At 44.8% G+C, this 12393-nt stretch overlaps 1 protein-coding gene across 4 annotated transcripts in view; it reads right to left on the reverse strand.

The window, feature by feature from the left end:
* KCNB2 (potassium voltage-gated channel subfamily B member 2) overlaps positions 1-12393 on the reverse strand; it is a 1207953-nt gene that overhangs the window by 983250 nt on the left and 212310 nt on the right. For all 4 annotated transcript variants that reach the window (XM_078687150.1, XM_078687151.1, XM_078687152.1 and 1 more), the window contains one exon: positions 12181-12266. The gene's annotated coding sequence lies outside the window, so the exon portion shown is untranslated. The remainder of the gene's footprint in view (positions 1-12180; positions 12267-12393) is intronic.

Raw genomic sequence — 12393 nt, forward strand, 5'->3', positions numbered from 1 at the left:
GGTGAGTGTGGCAATTTATTTGAAGGGCTATGTTTCCTAATTAATATGTTTGGTAATTCATATTCTGATAGATTTCTTTATAGTTACTTTTTGACTGTGTTATTTTCGTTCTTCTTACATTATGTATACAAGTTTTTGTTTTGTTCTCTGTCTTGGGAGAAAATAAAAATTTTGATTACGTGTATAATATTTGTAATCTATTGTATTGTCCATTCTAAAAGGGTAAATACACGATCGCGGCCCATGCTGGGAAGAGGGGTGGGGCCGGGTGGGGGAGGTTTCGACAGACGACAAATTGGGAAAACAAATTATTTATTTAATTTTCCCTTGTGTCGTCTGTTGAAATCCGCATTGACCTGGCCCCACAGCCCTTCCCTGCATAGGCCGCGGCTGGACATACATGTTATGTCTAGATGAGTGTTATACTCCATGCAACAGTTGAATTTGGAATATGGTGGCTTGAGTTTCGACGAAGATCCTGTAGAGCAGTCAATAGGATCTACCATAACTGTTGTGTGGAACTTCATTTTAGTAACTGGTGTTTCGTTTTGGACTTGACTAAATAAACCTCAAGTTATGGTTGTAATCTTGGAAGCTGATGATTCTTTAAATTGGATCCAACAGAAGCAATGTTAATATCCATACGGCCAGATTCATCAACGTAAAATCGGCTCGCAAAGGGCCAGATTCTGAGAATCTGGCCCTTTGCGAGCGCAATTTTTGCATTTGGGATTCATCATCCCAAATGCAAAAATCGCTATTATAGAAATCGCAATTTTGTGAGGAATTGCATTTAAGGAATCTCTATTTGAGATTCCTTAAATGCAATTCATGAAACATTTAAAAATTGCGAATTCGCAATTTTGGGCCGCTATTTACCGCGAAGTCAAAGCTCGTGGTAAATAGCGGCAACTTAGAAAAATGCACTTAAGTGCATTTTTCTAACTTGTATGTTACACACACATGTCCATGGGACATGTGTGTGCGTAACACCGGCGTCCAATATCATTTCAGGGGTGCAACAGGGTGTCCTTTGGACACCCCTGCACCCTTGAAATCGCAAACTCAAAATGCGAATCGCTAATAGCGATTCGCACATTGATATGTCTTCCCATTCATTTCTATGGGCCTTTAGGGCCATAGGAATAAATGGGGAGTTATTCCTTATTTGCGATTAGCAATTAGCTAATCGCAAATAAGGAAGCTGTAGGAATCGCAAAATAAATTGCGATTTGTACATGAATCCCGTTTTGCGAGTCTGTGATAGCGATTCCTTAATAATCGCTATTACAGACTCGCAAAACGGAACTTTGATGAATCTAGGGGATAGTTGGATTAGTTACTTACCTGTAATCCTAGTTCTCTTCCAGGGGTATCCTCATCAAAGTCATAAGCATTAGAATATTCCCGCCCATGCCCGGGACCCCGGAAACACTATATTATATGTGCCCCACATATATATACTCATATATATATATATATATATATATACATATATATATATATATATATATATATATAAAAACATGCAATAGCAGCCAAATCACATCAGAGCTGAAATATGCTGTGAAGAATTTCCACCATACATGAATAAAAAGCATTAGAAACATGAGAAACAACACCAGAGATTGTTTAGAAACTGTTTGGCTGCTTAGGCAGCAGTAGAAATTCTTATAACTCACTGAAAGCATAGAAATCTCCCAGGCTGCATTGCAAACACACAGTCTAAAAAGACTGAAAAGCTAACCTGTAGCTGTATACAAAAAACTGACACCGTGCCTTTGAGGCACCCATGACCCCCGGTATCCCATCATGCCTCAGGGGTGACAGTTAGGTCAGTTGTTCTTTTCGGAGATTGAAACAAACCCAGTAACAAAAATAGGTTACTAATATCTCCTTATTAAAGAATATCCTTTACCCGGGGAGGCGGGAGGGTTGCTTATGACTTTGATGAGGATACCCCTGGAAGAGAACTAGGATTACAGGTAAGTAACTAATCCTTCTCTTCCAGGGTATCCTCATCAATAGTCATAAGCATTAGAATAGAATAGCGAGCCTCTCCTCTTCCCTGCGGGCAAAGGAATGACAAGACAGTAATCTCATCAACAAGCCTGAGCAGGCCATAGGCTACCCAAACAGATTTCTCAAGGAGGCTTGCCCTACATGAGTATCGGCCCTGGAATCAGATTCGAGACAGTAATGTCTCGTAAAGGTATGAACTGATTTCCAGGTTGCAGCCTTGCATATTTCTGACATTGGAATGTCATGTAAGAAAGCAACTGTGGCTGCTTTCCCTCTAGTGGAATGTGCTTTGGGTGACACCAATAAAGGCTTGCCTGCAAGCTGATAGGCCAATTTAATGCAAGAGACAATCCATCTGGAGATGTACCTCTTGGCCGCTGGAAAACCCGTTCTCATTGAACCATAGTTCACAAACAGCTGATCCGTTTTCCTGATCCCTTTAGTCTTTTCCAAATAGAACTTGAGCACTCTCTTAAGATCCAAGGAATGCAGTGACCGCTCGGCTGGGGTCGTAGGATTTGGAAAAAACGAAGGGAGGGAAATGGACTGATTTATATGAAAATCAGAAACCACCTTAGGCAAAAAAGATGGATGAGCCCTCAGGACTACTCTATTGTGGTGGAAAACAGTATATGGTTCCTTCGCACAGAGCGCTTGTATCTCGCTTACTCTGCGCGCTGAGATAATTGCCACCAAAAAAGCCACTTTCCAAGAGAAATGTTGCAAAGAGGCCTTGTGGATGGGCTCGAAAGGAGGTGAATTTAACCTGGATAGAACCAGGTTCAACTCCCAAGGAGGAGAAGGATTTTGCACAGGGGGATACACTTTTTTCAACCCCTGGAGGAAGTCCTTAAACATCGGAACCTGAAAGAAAGAAATTTGATTAGGTGATTTCCTGTACGCTACTATGGCTGACAAATGCACTCTAATGGAAGCATATTTCAACCCAGAAGTTGCCAAGGAACGGAGGTATGGCAGGATTACCTCCTCCTGCCCCTTAGTCGGATCTAAGTGATGATCCCTACACCATATGTAGAACCTTTTCCACATGAACGCATAACACGCTCTCGTGGAAGGTCCCTTAGCCTCCTTTAAAGTGTGCATACATTCAGGAGGCAGCTTCAGATGCCCATATTGCAGGACCTCAGGTGCCATGCTGTCAGGTTCAGTGATGAGAGGTTGGGATGTAGTATCCTCCCGTTCATCTTGCTCAACAGGTCCGATTTGCAAGGAAGTCGTCTGTGTGGACACACAGGCAGATGTAGCAGGTCCGGGTACCACCACTGTCATGGCCAATCCGGAGCTATCAAGATCATCTCCATGTCCGACCTGAGGAGCTTGGAAACTACCTTCGGAATCAGAGGTAGGGGAGGAAACGCGTAAGCAAATGTTCCCGACCAATCCATCAGGAGAGCATTCCCCTGCGTCCATGGCCGGTGGAATCTGGACGCGAAGGCGTGGCATTTTGCGTTTTCTTCGTCCGCAAACAAGTCTATGGCTGGACGACCCCAATAAAGAAAAAGCTCTTCTTCCACTTCGTCATTTAGTACCCAGTCTGGCTGATCTTCGAAGTGCCTGCTGAGTGCGTCTGCTTTGATGTTTAACTCGCCTGGAAGGTGCACCGCCACCACTGAAAGGTTTCGAGAGAGAAGCCAGTGCCAGATGGTTTGAGCCTCCCGGGAGAGAGGGCGTGACCGCGTGCCTCCTTGTTTGTTCAGATAGAACATGGTGGTTGTATTGTCTGTCTGAACTAAGACTGAGTTGGACTCGATCGCTGGAAGAAAAGCTTTGAGAGCTAGAAAAACCGCTCTGAGTTCCAGCATGTTTATGTGGTACGTCCGCTCCTGTGCAGACCACTGACCCTGAATCTGAAGGGGACCCATGTGCGCTCCCCAGCCTTGTAGAGAGGCATCTGTCTCTACAGACTGGGTTGGTGGTGGTTGGTGAAAAGGCACTCCCACCAGCACATACCTCGTCCGAGTCCACCATTTGATGGCATCCTTCGCTGCTTGGGAAAGAGTGATATGATCTTCCCAACGCCCTGTCGACTGGTCCCACTGGTCTTCGAGGGCCTGTTGTAGAGACCGCATTCTCAGCCTGGCGTTCGGGATGAGAAAAATGCAGGACGCCTTGGAACCCAGCAGGGAGGCTACCTGCCGGACTGTTGGAAGCCGATACTCTAATAGAATCCCACACTTCTGCCTCATGGAAAAAGTCTCTCCTTCGAAGGAAACGCTTTTCCCAATTTTGTGTCCAGAACGGAGCCTAGGTAGTGGATGGACTGTGTCGGCCGCTGGACTGACTTCTCCAGGTTTACATGGAGACCGAGCCTGTGAAACTGGTGTAGGCAAAGTTGCAGATCGTGCGTTACCTGTACAGGAGACGGGCCCTTTAGGAGCCAGTCGTCCAGGTATGGGTAGATGAAGAGCCCCTTCTTGTGATGAAAAGCTGCCACCACTGCCATGCATTTGGTGAAGACTCGTGGTGCGGACTTGAGACCGAATGGTAGCACCTTGTACTGGTAGTGTTTGCTTCCTACGACAAACCTCAAGTACTTGCGATGCCTCAGTGCAATCGGAATGTGAAAGTATGCATCTTGCAGATCCACCGAACACATCCAATCTCCGGCTTGAAGATGTGGGCATATTTGGTGAAGAGCTAACATGCGGAACTTTTCTCTGACGATGACTTTGTTTAGGAGACGCAGATCGAGTATGGGCCTGAACTTGTCCTCCTGATCTTTTTTGGGGACAAGAAAGTATCTGGAGTAGACTCCCTTTCCCCTTTGAGAGGGAGGAACTTCCTCTATAGCTCTTTTTTGTAGCAGAACTTTCACCTCTCTTCGGAGCAAGCTTAGCTGGTGAGGGCAAGAGTTCTTTGGAGGAATGTTCTTCGGAAGCGCACGGAAACGTAGCATGTATCCATTGCGCAGTATATTCAGCACCCACCGATCCTTTGTGATGCTGAACCACTCTGCCAGGTGTTGTGAAGCCCTTCCTCCCACTGGAGTGGGCAACGGCGCCAGAGGAAGCCACTGCTCAAGACTTTCCTCCTCTCGTGGTGTTAGAGGACTGCTGGTGACCTCCTCTACCCCTGCTGGATTTGCCTCGAAACTGGGATTTTCCCTCGCTCTTATTTTGGGACCACTGAGGGGTTTGAACCCTCTGTTGAGCCCCTCTCCCCTTGTTGGCCTTAAAGCGGCGTTTGAATTCTTTTTTCTTCGCCAAACCCACTGCTTTTACTGTATCCAGCTCTGTCTTCATACGGGTCATCTCTTCGTCAGCATGTTCTCCGAAGAGAGAGGAACCCGAAAAAGGAAGATTAAGGATGCGATGCTGAGCATCCGGCTTCAGCCCTGTGAGGCGCAACCAAGCTGACCTCCTGGCACAAACCCCATGTGAGTAGGAATGTGCCGCAAGCACTGCACCATCCGCTGCTGTGCTTATCAACTTCAGACATCCTTCCATCATTGTTTCTTCGAAGTCCTTCTGGTCCTGCTTTGGCAGCTTGGATTTGAACCTTTCCATGGAGTCCCATAAGGCTCTATCGTATCTACCCAGCAGTGCGGCCGCACTGGAGACCTTCAGCATGGAGGCAGCTGAATTGCAAACTTTGCGACCGCACGAGTCCTGTGATTTGCTGTCCTTATCTGGTGGGACTGAAGAGGAAGCAGCAACTGCATGCGTCTTCCTTGCCGCTGCCACTATCACAGAGTCTGCTGGAGGGTCAGATTTTACAAAAACTGGGTCAGAAGAAGCTGGTTTGTATTTCTTCTGTATGCGGGCTGGCACCGCCCTGATGGCTGCTGGAGTTAGGAAAATGGCCTTGACAGGATCCACAATCCCCGGGACTAAAGGAAGCAGTGGACGAGAGACAGATTTTTTGTGCAAAGTCTCAAAAATTACTGTCGTAGTAACCTGGGGGACAGACATTTCAATGCTCAGCTTCTGAGCTCCTCTTTGCAGGACATCTAGGTAAGTGCCGATGTCATCCACTGGAGAGGATCTAGAAGTAGGACTATCCGTCAGTGTGGGAGAGTAATCCCTTTTGGAAGACCTGGTAGAAGAGGTAGATGAAGTAGACGGAGTTCTTCGACGTCTACGGTGAGCACCGTGCCTCCTCTCACGTGATCTTCTTGGGTGCTCTTCCCTTCTAGGAGAGCGAGATCTGACCGGGTCTTCTCTTCTGGGCGGATCTTCTCTTCTGGGAGATCGAGATCTAATCGGATCCTCCCTTCTGGGAGAGTGAGATCTGGTTGGTCTTCTCACAGGCGATTTGTCTGCTTGGCGCCTGGGAGGACTACGCCTGTCCGCCTCATCCACCAGTCTCTGGAGAGGAGATCTCTGCTGCGGACTGACATACTCGTGCATACGTTTGGTCGCTCCTGACTCTCGCCAATGGTCCAATGACTTGTACCATCTGGGTGACAGTCTGACCTCCACCGCCGAAGGATCTGGCTGACGCACAGGAGATACGCGGACAGGACTTCTGGACCTTGAGGATGTTATTGAGGAGCCAAAAGACTGTGAAGTAGAATGACGAGAAGCTGACTCCGTAACCATGATCACAGAATTCCTTGACGACGATCGAGCTCTTTCTGAATGTCTCGACGTCGAGCATTCTGGCGTCGTATGTCTTTTTCTTGACGCCGAATGACCCCGGGGGGGTCGGCGGGTCCATCAATCTTGACTTCGAATGCCTCGATGGCGATCGATGCGAGGATTTACGGTCTCTCGACATCGAGCGGCGATGACCAGCCGCCGACGGAGCCCTCTCTCTCAACGTCGAACGGCGATGACCAGCCGTCGACGGAGCCCTCTCTCTCGACATCGAATGCCTGTGCGACGACGGCGGAGGGGTATTGGTCCCCTCGACGCCGAACGTCGATGAACAATCGACGGAGACTGCGTCCTCGACGCCGATCGATGTTTTGTTTTCGACGCCGGAGGGGTCTTGGTCCTCGACGCCGAACGTCGTTTCTTAGACGACGGCGGAGGGGTCACACTTCTCGACGCCGGTCGTCGCCTGTATGACGACGGCAGGGGAGTGACTTCCCTTGACGCCGATCGTCTCCGGGTTGACGACGGCGGAGGGGCCTTGGATCTCGACGCCGACCGTTGCCCGGTTGACGGTGGCGGAGTCACCTTTCTCGACGCCGGTCGTCGCCCGGTTGACGACGACGGAGCTGGATCCTTCGACGTCGTCGAAGTACCTGGTCTTCTTTTCGACGGGGAGCCCGCCGTCGATGGTAGTTTTGAAGATAAATGACCCACCGGTGGCTCTTTCCTCAGCGCCAAGCCTGACGCTGAAGCTGAAGGGTGGGATTTCTCTTTTGAAGATGTTCTAGCCTTCTTGGAACCCTTCTTCACCGGAGACCTTCCTCTGGATGACCTGTGAGCCAGGCCATAAATGCGAATTATCTCCCTGTCTTTGAGAGTTCTGCCTGACAGGTGCTCGCAGTGAGGACAGATGCCTGGATCATGTTCTTCAGGCAGACACAAGATACAAACGTCGTGGTTGTCTGATTTTGCTTTCTTATTGCCACAAGAAGGACATTTGTCAAAAAGTGAAGGTATTCTCATTGAAAATGCTCACTAAACTGACTTAAAAAGACAGTTTCTTACTTGACTAGTTGTTCAATGTCAAAGTAAGTAGAAAAAGTTGTTAAGAATGAAGTAATTTTCGGTCAGAAAAACAGAAATTAGTGGAGCTGTGTTACCAGGATCCTTCCTGAAGGAGCCGGAAAGAACAACTGACCTAACTGTCACCCCTGAGGCATGATGGGATACCGGGGGTCATGGGTGCCTTAAAGGCACGGTGTCAGTTTTTTGTATACAGCTACAGGTTAGCTTTTCAGTCTTTTTAGACTGTGTGTTTGCAATGCAGCCTGGGAGCTTTCTATGCTTTCAGTGAGTTATAAGAATTTCTACTGCTGCCTAAGCATTAAAACAGTTTCTAAACAATCTCTGGTGTTGTTTCTCATGTTTCTAATGCTTTTTATTCATGTATGGTGGAAATTCTTCACAGCATATTTCAGCTCTGATGTGATTTTGCTGCTATTGCATGTTTTTATATATATATATATATATGTATATATATATATATATGAGTATTTATATGTGGGGCACATATAATATAGTGTTTCCGGGGTCCCGCGCATGGGCAGGAATATTTTAATGCTTATGACTTTGACGAGGATACCCCTGGAAGAGAACTAGGATTACAGGTAAGTAACTAATCCAACTATCCCCTAGATTAATCAAAGTCCCGTTTTGCGAGTCTGTAATAGCGATTATTAAGGAATCGCTATTACAGACTCGGAAAACGGGATTCATGTACAAATCGCAATTTATTTTGCGATTCCTACAGCTTCCTTATTTGCGATTAGCTAATTGCTAATCGCAAATAAGGAATAACTCCCCATTCATTCCTATGGCCCTAAAGGCACATAGGAATGAATGGGAAGACATATCAATGTACGAATCGCTATTAGCGATTCGCATTTTGAGTTTGCGATTTCAAGGGTGCAGGGGTGTCCAAAGGACACCCTGTTGCACCCCTAAAATGATATTGGACGCCGGTGTTACGCACACACATGTCCCAAGGACATGTGTTTGTGTGTAACATACAACTTAGAAAAATGCACTTAAGTGCATTTTTCTAAGTTTCCGCTATTTACCACGAGGTTTGACTTCGCGGTAAATAGTAGCCAAAAATTGCGAATTCGCAATTTTTAAATGTTTCATGAATCTCAAATAGAGATTCCTTAAATGCAATTCCTCGCAAAATTGCGATTTCTATAATAGCGGTTTTTGCATTTGGGATGATGAATCCCAAATGCAAAAATTGCGCTCGCAAAGGGCCAGATTCTCAGAATCTGGCCCTTTGCGAGCCGATTTTACGTTGATGAATCTGGCCGTATGGATATTAACATTGCTTCTGTTGGATCCAATTTCGCGGTAAATAGTAGCCAAAAATTGCGAATTCGCAATTTTTAAATGTTTCATGAATCTCAAATAGAGATTCCTTAAATGCAATTCCTCGCAAAATTGCGATTTCTATAATAGCGGTTTTTGCATTTGGGATGATGAATCCCAAATGCAAAAATTGCGCTCGCAAAGGGCCAGATTCTCAGAATCTGGCCCTTTGCGAGCCGATTTTACGTTGATGAATCTGGCCGTATGGATATTAACATTGCTTCTGTTGGATCCAATTTAAAGAATCGTCAGCTTCCAAGATTACAACCATAACTTGAGGTTTATTTAGTCAAGTCCAAAACGAAACACCAGTTACTAAAATGAAGTTCCACACAACAGTTATGGTAGATCTTATTGACTGCTCTACAGGATCTTCGTCGAAACTCAAGCCACCATATTCCAAATTCAACTGTTGCATGGAGTATAACACTCATCTAGACATAACATGTATGTCCAGCCGCGGCCCATGCAGGGAAGGGCTGTGGGGCCAGGTCAATGCAGATTTCAACAGACGACACAAGGGAAAATTAAATAAATAATTTGTTTTCCCAATTTGTCGTCTGTCGAAACCTCCCCCACCCGGCCCCACCCCTCTTACCAGCATGGTCCGCGATCGTGTATTTACCCTTTTAGAATGGACAATACAATAGGTTACAAATATTATACATGTAATCAAAATTTTAATTTTCTCCCAAGACAGAGAACAAAACAAAAACTTGTATACATAATGCAAGAAGAACGAAAATAACACAGTCAAAAAGTAACTATAAAGAAATCTATCAGAATATGAATTACCAAACATATTAATTAGGAAACATAGCCCTTCAAATAAATTGCCACACTCACCGCTCTGTTGGTTCTCCTGGAGTCTGTTTCTGAAAGCTCTGTTTGACCAGATAGGGAGTAAATGTTTCCAACTTCATTTTTATTGCAACATTCTTCAGAAGGTTGGCTGCCTGTGGGTCCAAGTCAATATTTCCTCAGTAGAATTCACATTATGAGTCTTGGTATGTACACCAGCCAGATGGTTGTAATGCTTCTGATTTCCATGGATGTCAATGCTGTCCAATGTCATTTGTAATCGTCATCCTGATTACAATCAACATAAGATTCAGTACTCAAAACATTGTGAAGCAGATATTCACTGTACTTGGACTCAACTTATGTTAGGGAAACTCATACCAGCGACTAATCCCTCTGTAACATCACTTGTACCCAATCTACTATTCACAAACACATTTTGTTCTACCATAATCCATTTTATTTTTGTACAGACCCCTTACTATCTCTAATGATGCGGGTATCTTGGAAAATCTTGGAGCATGTTTAATGATGTCAAGTGGCTGGCACATCCTGAAAATATAACCCACCTCAAAATCCTGTACTTTAATATGGTGAGTCTTAGTTTGTCTCACAGCACCCTAGCCAGGACGGTCTTAATATCAGCCTCACCTTCCTTGCTGCTAGTTGGAAGGTGGTTTATCAGCAGGTGCAGGTAGGTACATACAGCTAGTAATAGTACCACAATCCCAAATAAGGTACAGTAAAGTCTCAATAAATGTATCCTTTCTCAAATCTTAGTAGCTTGGTTGGCAAGCAGTCAGGCTTAACTTAGGAGACAGGTGTGTAAAGCATGTAATATCACGACAACAGTAAATAATTAAAAGACACACCACAATAAAAATCTAACACCAATGTATTAACATAATGCTTTTATCTTTAAAATTACACCAAAACGCTAAAAGTTCAATGTAGGGAACGGGAGATTTGAATTTTCAAAGTAAAAAAAAACAAATAGCCTTCTAGCGCCTGAAAGTTTAAAGTGCCAACAGCAGTTATCTGGTCATGCCTGAGTGGAAAAAAAGTCAAAGTTTCAGGCCGACCGCAATGGAGTGTGAGTTGGTGGCCCGGTCAAGTTTTTACCTCCTTAGCTACTTTTTTGGAGCTTTTTCTCTGGATGTCAAGCAATCGAAACCTCAGATATGGATTTTGATTTGACAGCTGCACCTTGCTGCTGTCAAATCATCAGTGAACCCTGGACTTCTTTGCCTTTGTCATCAACGGTGAGAACTCCAGAGCTTTCAGCAGGGAAAACCTGCTTGGTCATGCGGAGTCGTGGTCCGACATAACTGGCTTGGCTCTCGTAGTCAATGCTGGTCTCCTTCAGAAGCTTTTTCACAAAAGTTTGCAAAAAATTCCCAACTTTTGGATCTTCTTTTGAAATTATCCATGAGGGTTAGAAAGGGTCCACAGCACCAGCCAAGGGTCCAGAAGCTCTGGCTTGCCTTTTGGAGGCCTGGGACTACAACTCCCACAATACATCTGGTCAGTCCAGGAAAATCCAGGCTAAGCTGGTCAGCTGGCGTTGCCCTCTAAGTGGATGTTGCATGTGGCTTCTTTGATCACTTTTCTACCTGTTGCTGCTCAGGTAGTCCACTACTTATCCTTAAAAACAGTCAAAGTCATTCCTATGTCAAGCTTTTTAAGTGCAGCAGGTGCAGTCTCCTGTTGTGTAGTCTAAGTGCCCTGCAGTGCAGTCCTGCTTCAGATGTTTTAGGCAGGGATGTAAGCCCCCCCGCGAATAAAATCTTGCGTGGTTGACACGAACTCCTCGAGTGCTCTTTTGTCTTCTTTGGGAAAGTAAAGAAGAATTGGAGCGTCATATATATATATGAGTATATATATGTGGGGCACATATAATATAGTGTTTCCGGGGTCCCGTGCATGGGCGGGAATATTCTAATGCTTATGACTATTGATGAGGATCCCCTGGAAGAGAACCCTGAATTACCCGTAAATATTGCACAAAGTGCATAATTTGTGTAAGTAAAATGTACTGTTCTAACTTCAACATCCACAAGAATGGGGGAACAAGTATAAATTTGGGTGTGGTGGTCAAATATACTTTTCTAGTTCGAATACCACGAATATTGTGGAAAGTGCACAAATTGATGAGGTTGTGAGATTTACTACTTTAACACTAATCCACAAACATTGGGGAGTGTACATAAATTAGGGGGAAGGCAAATATATCATTCACACTCTGATTATTCTATAAGTTGTGTATTTGGGCGTGGGGGGTCAAATAAAGTATAATCACACAAACATAATTTGCACAAATTGTTTATATGAAATTTACTATTGTACCCCCAGATCCATGAATATTGTAAAAAATACATACATTCTTTTTCGGGGGGATTAAGATTTACTATTCTTAATCCATTCCTGCGAGCACTATCCACCATATTTCCAAATGATCCCCATAACCTGTAGGAAAGAAAGAAATTAAAAAGAACACCTTGAAAAAATATATGAATCCAGACTTTACGAACATAATAAAAATTGCCAAGTTTAATTAATGAAATGCACTCCAAATAACATTTAAATACTGTAA

The sequence above is a fragment of the Lissotriton helveticus genome, chromosome 4_1, assembly GCF_964261635.1.
Source record: "Lissotriton helveticus chromosome 4_1, aLisHel1.1, whole genome shotgun sequence".
Classification (NCBI taxonomy): domain Eukaryota; kingdom Metazoa; phylum Chordata; class Amphibia; order Caudata; family Salamandridae; genus Lissotriton; species Lissotriton helveticus.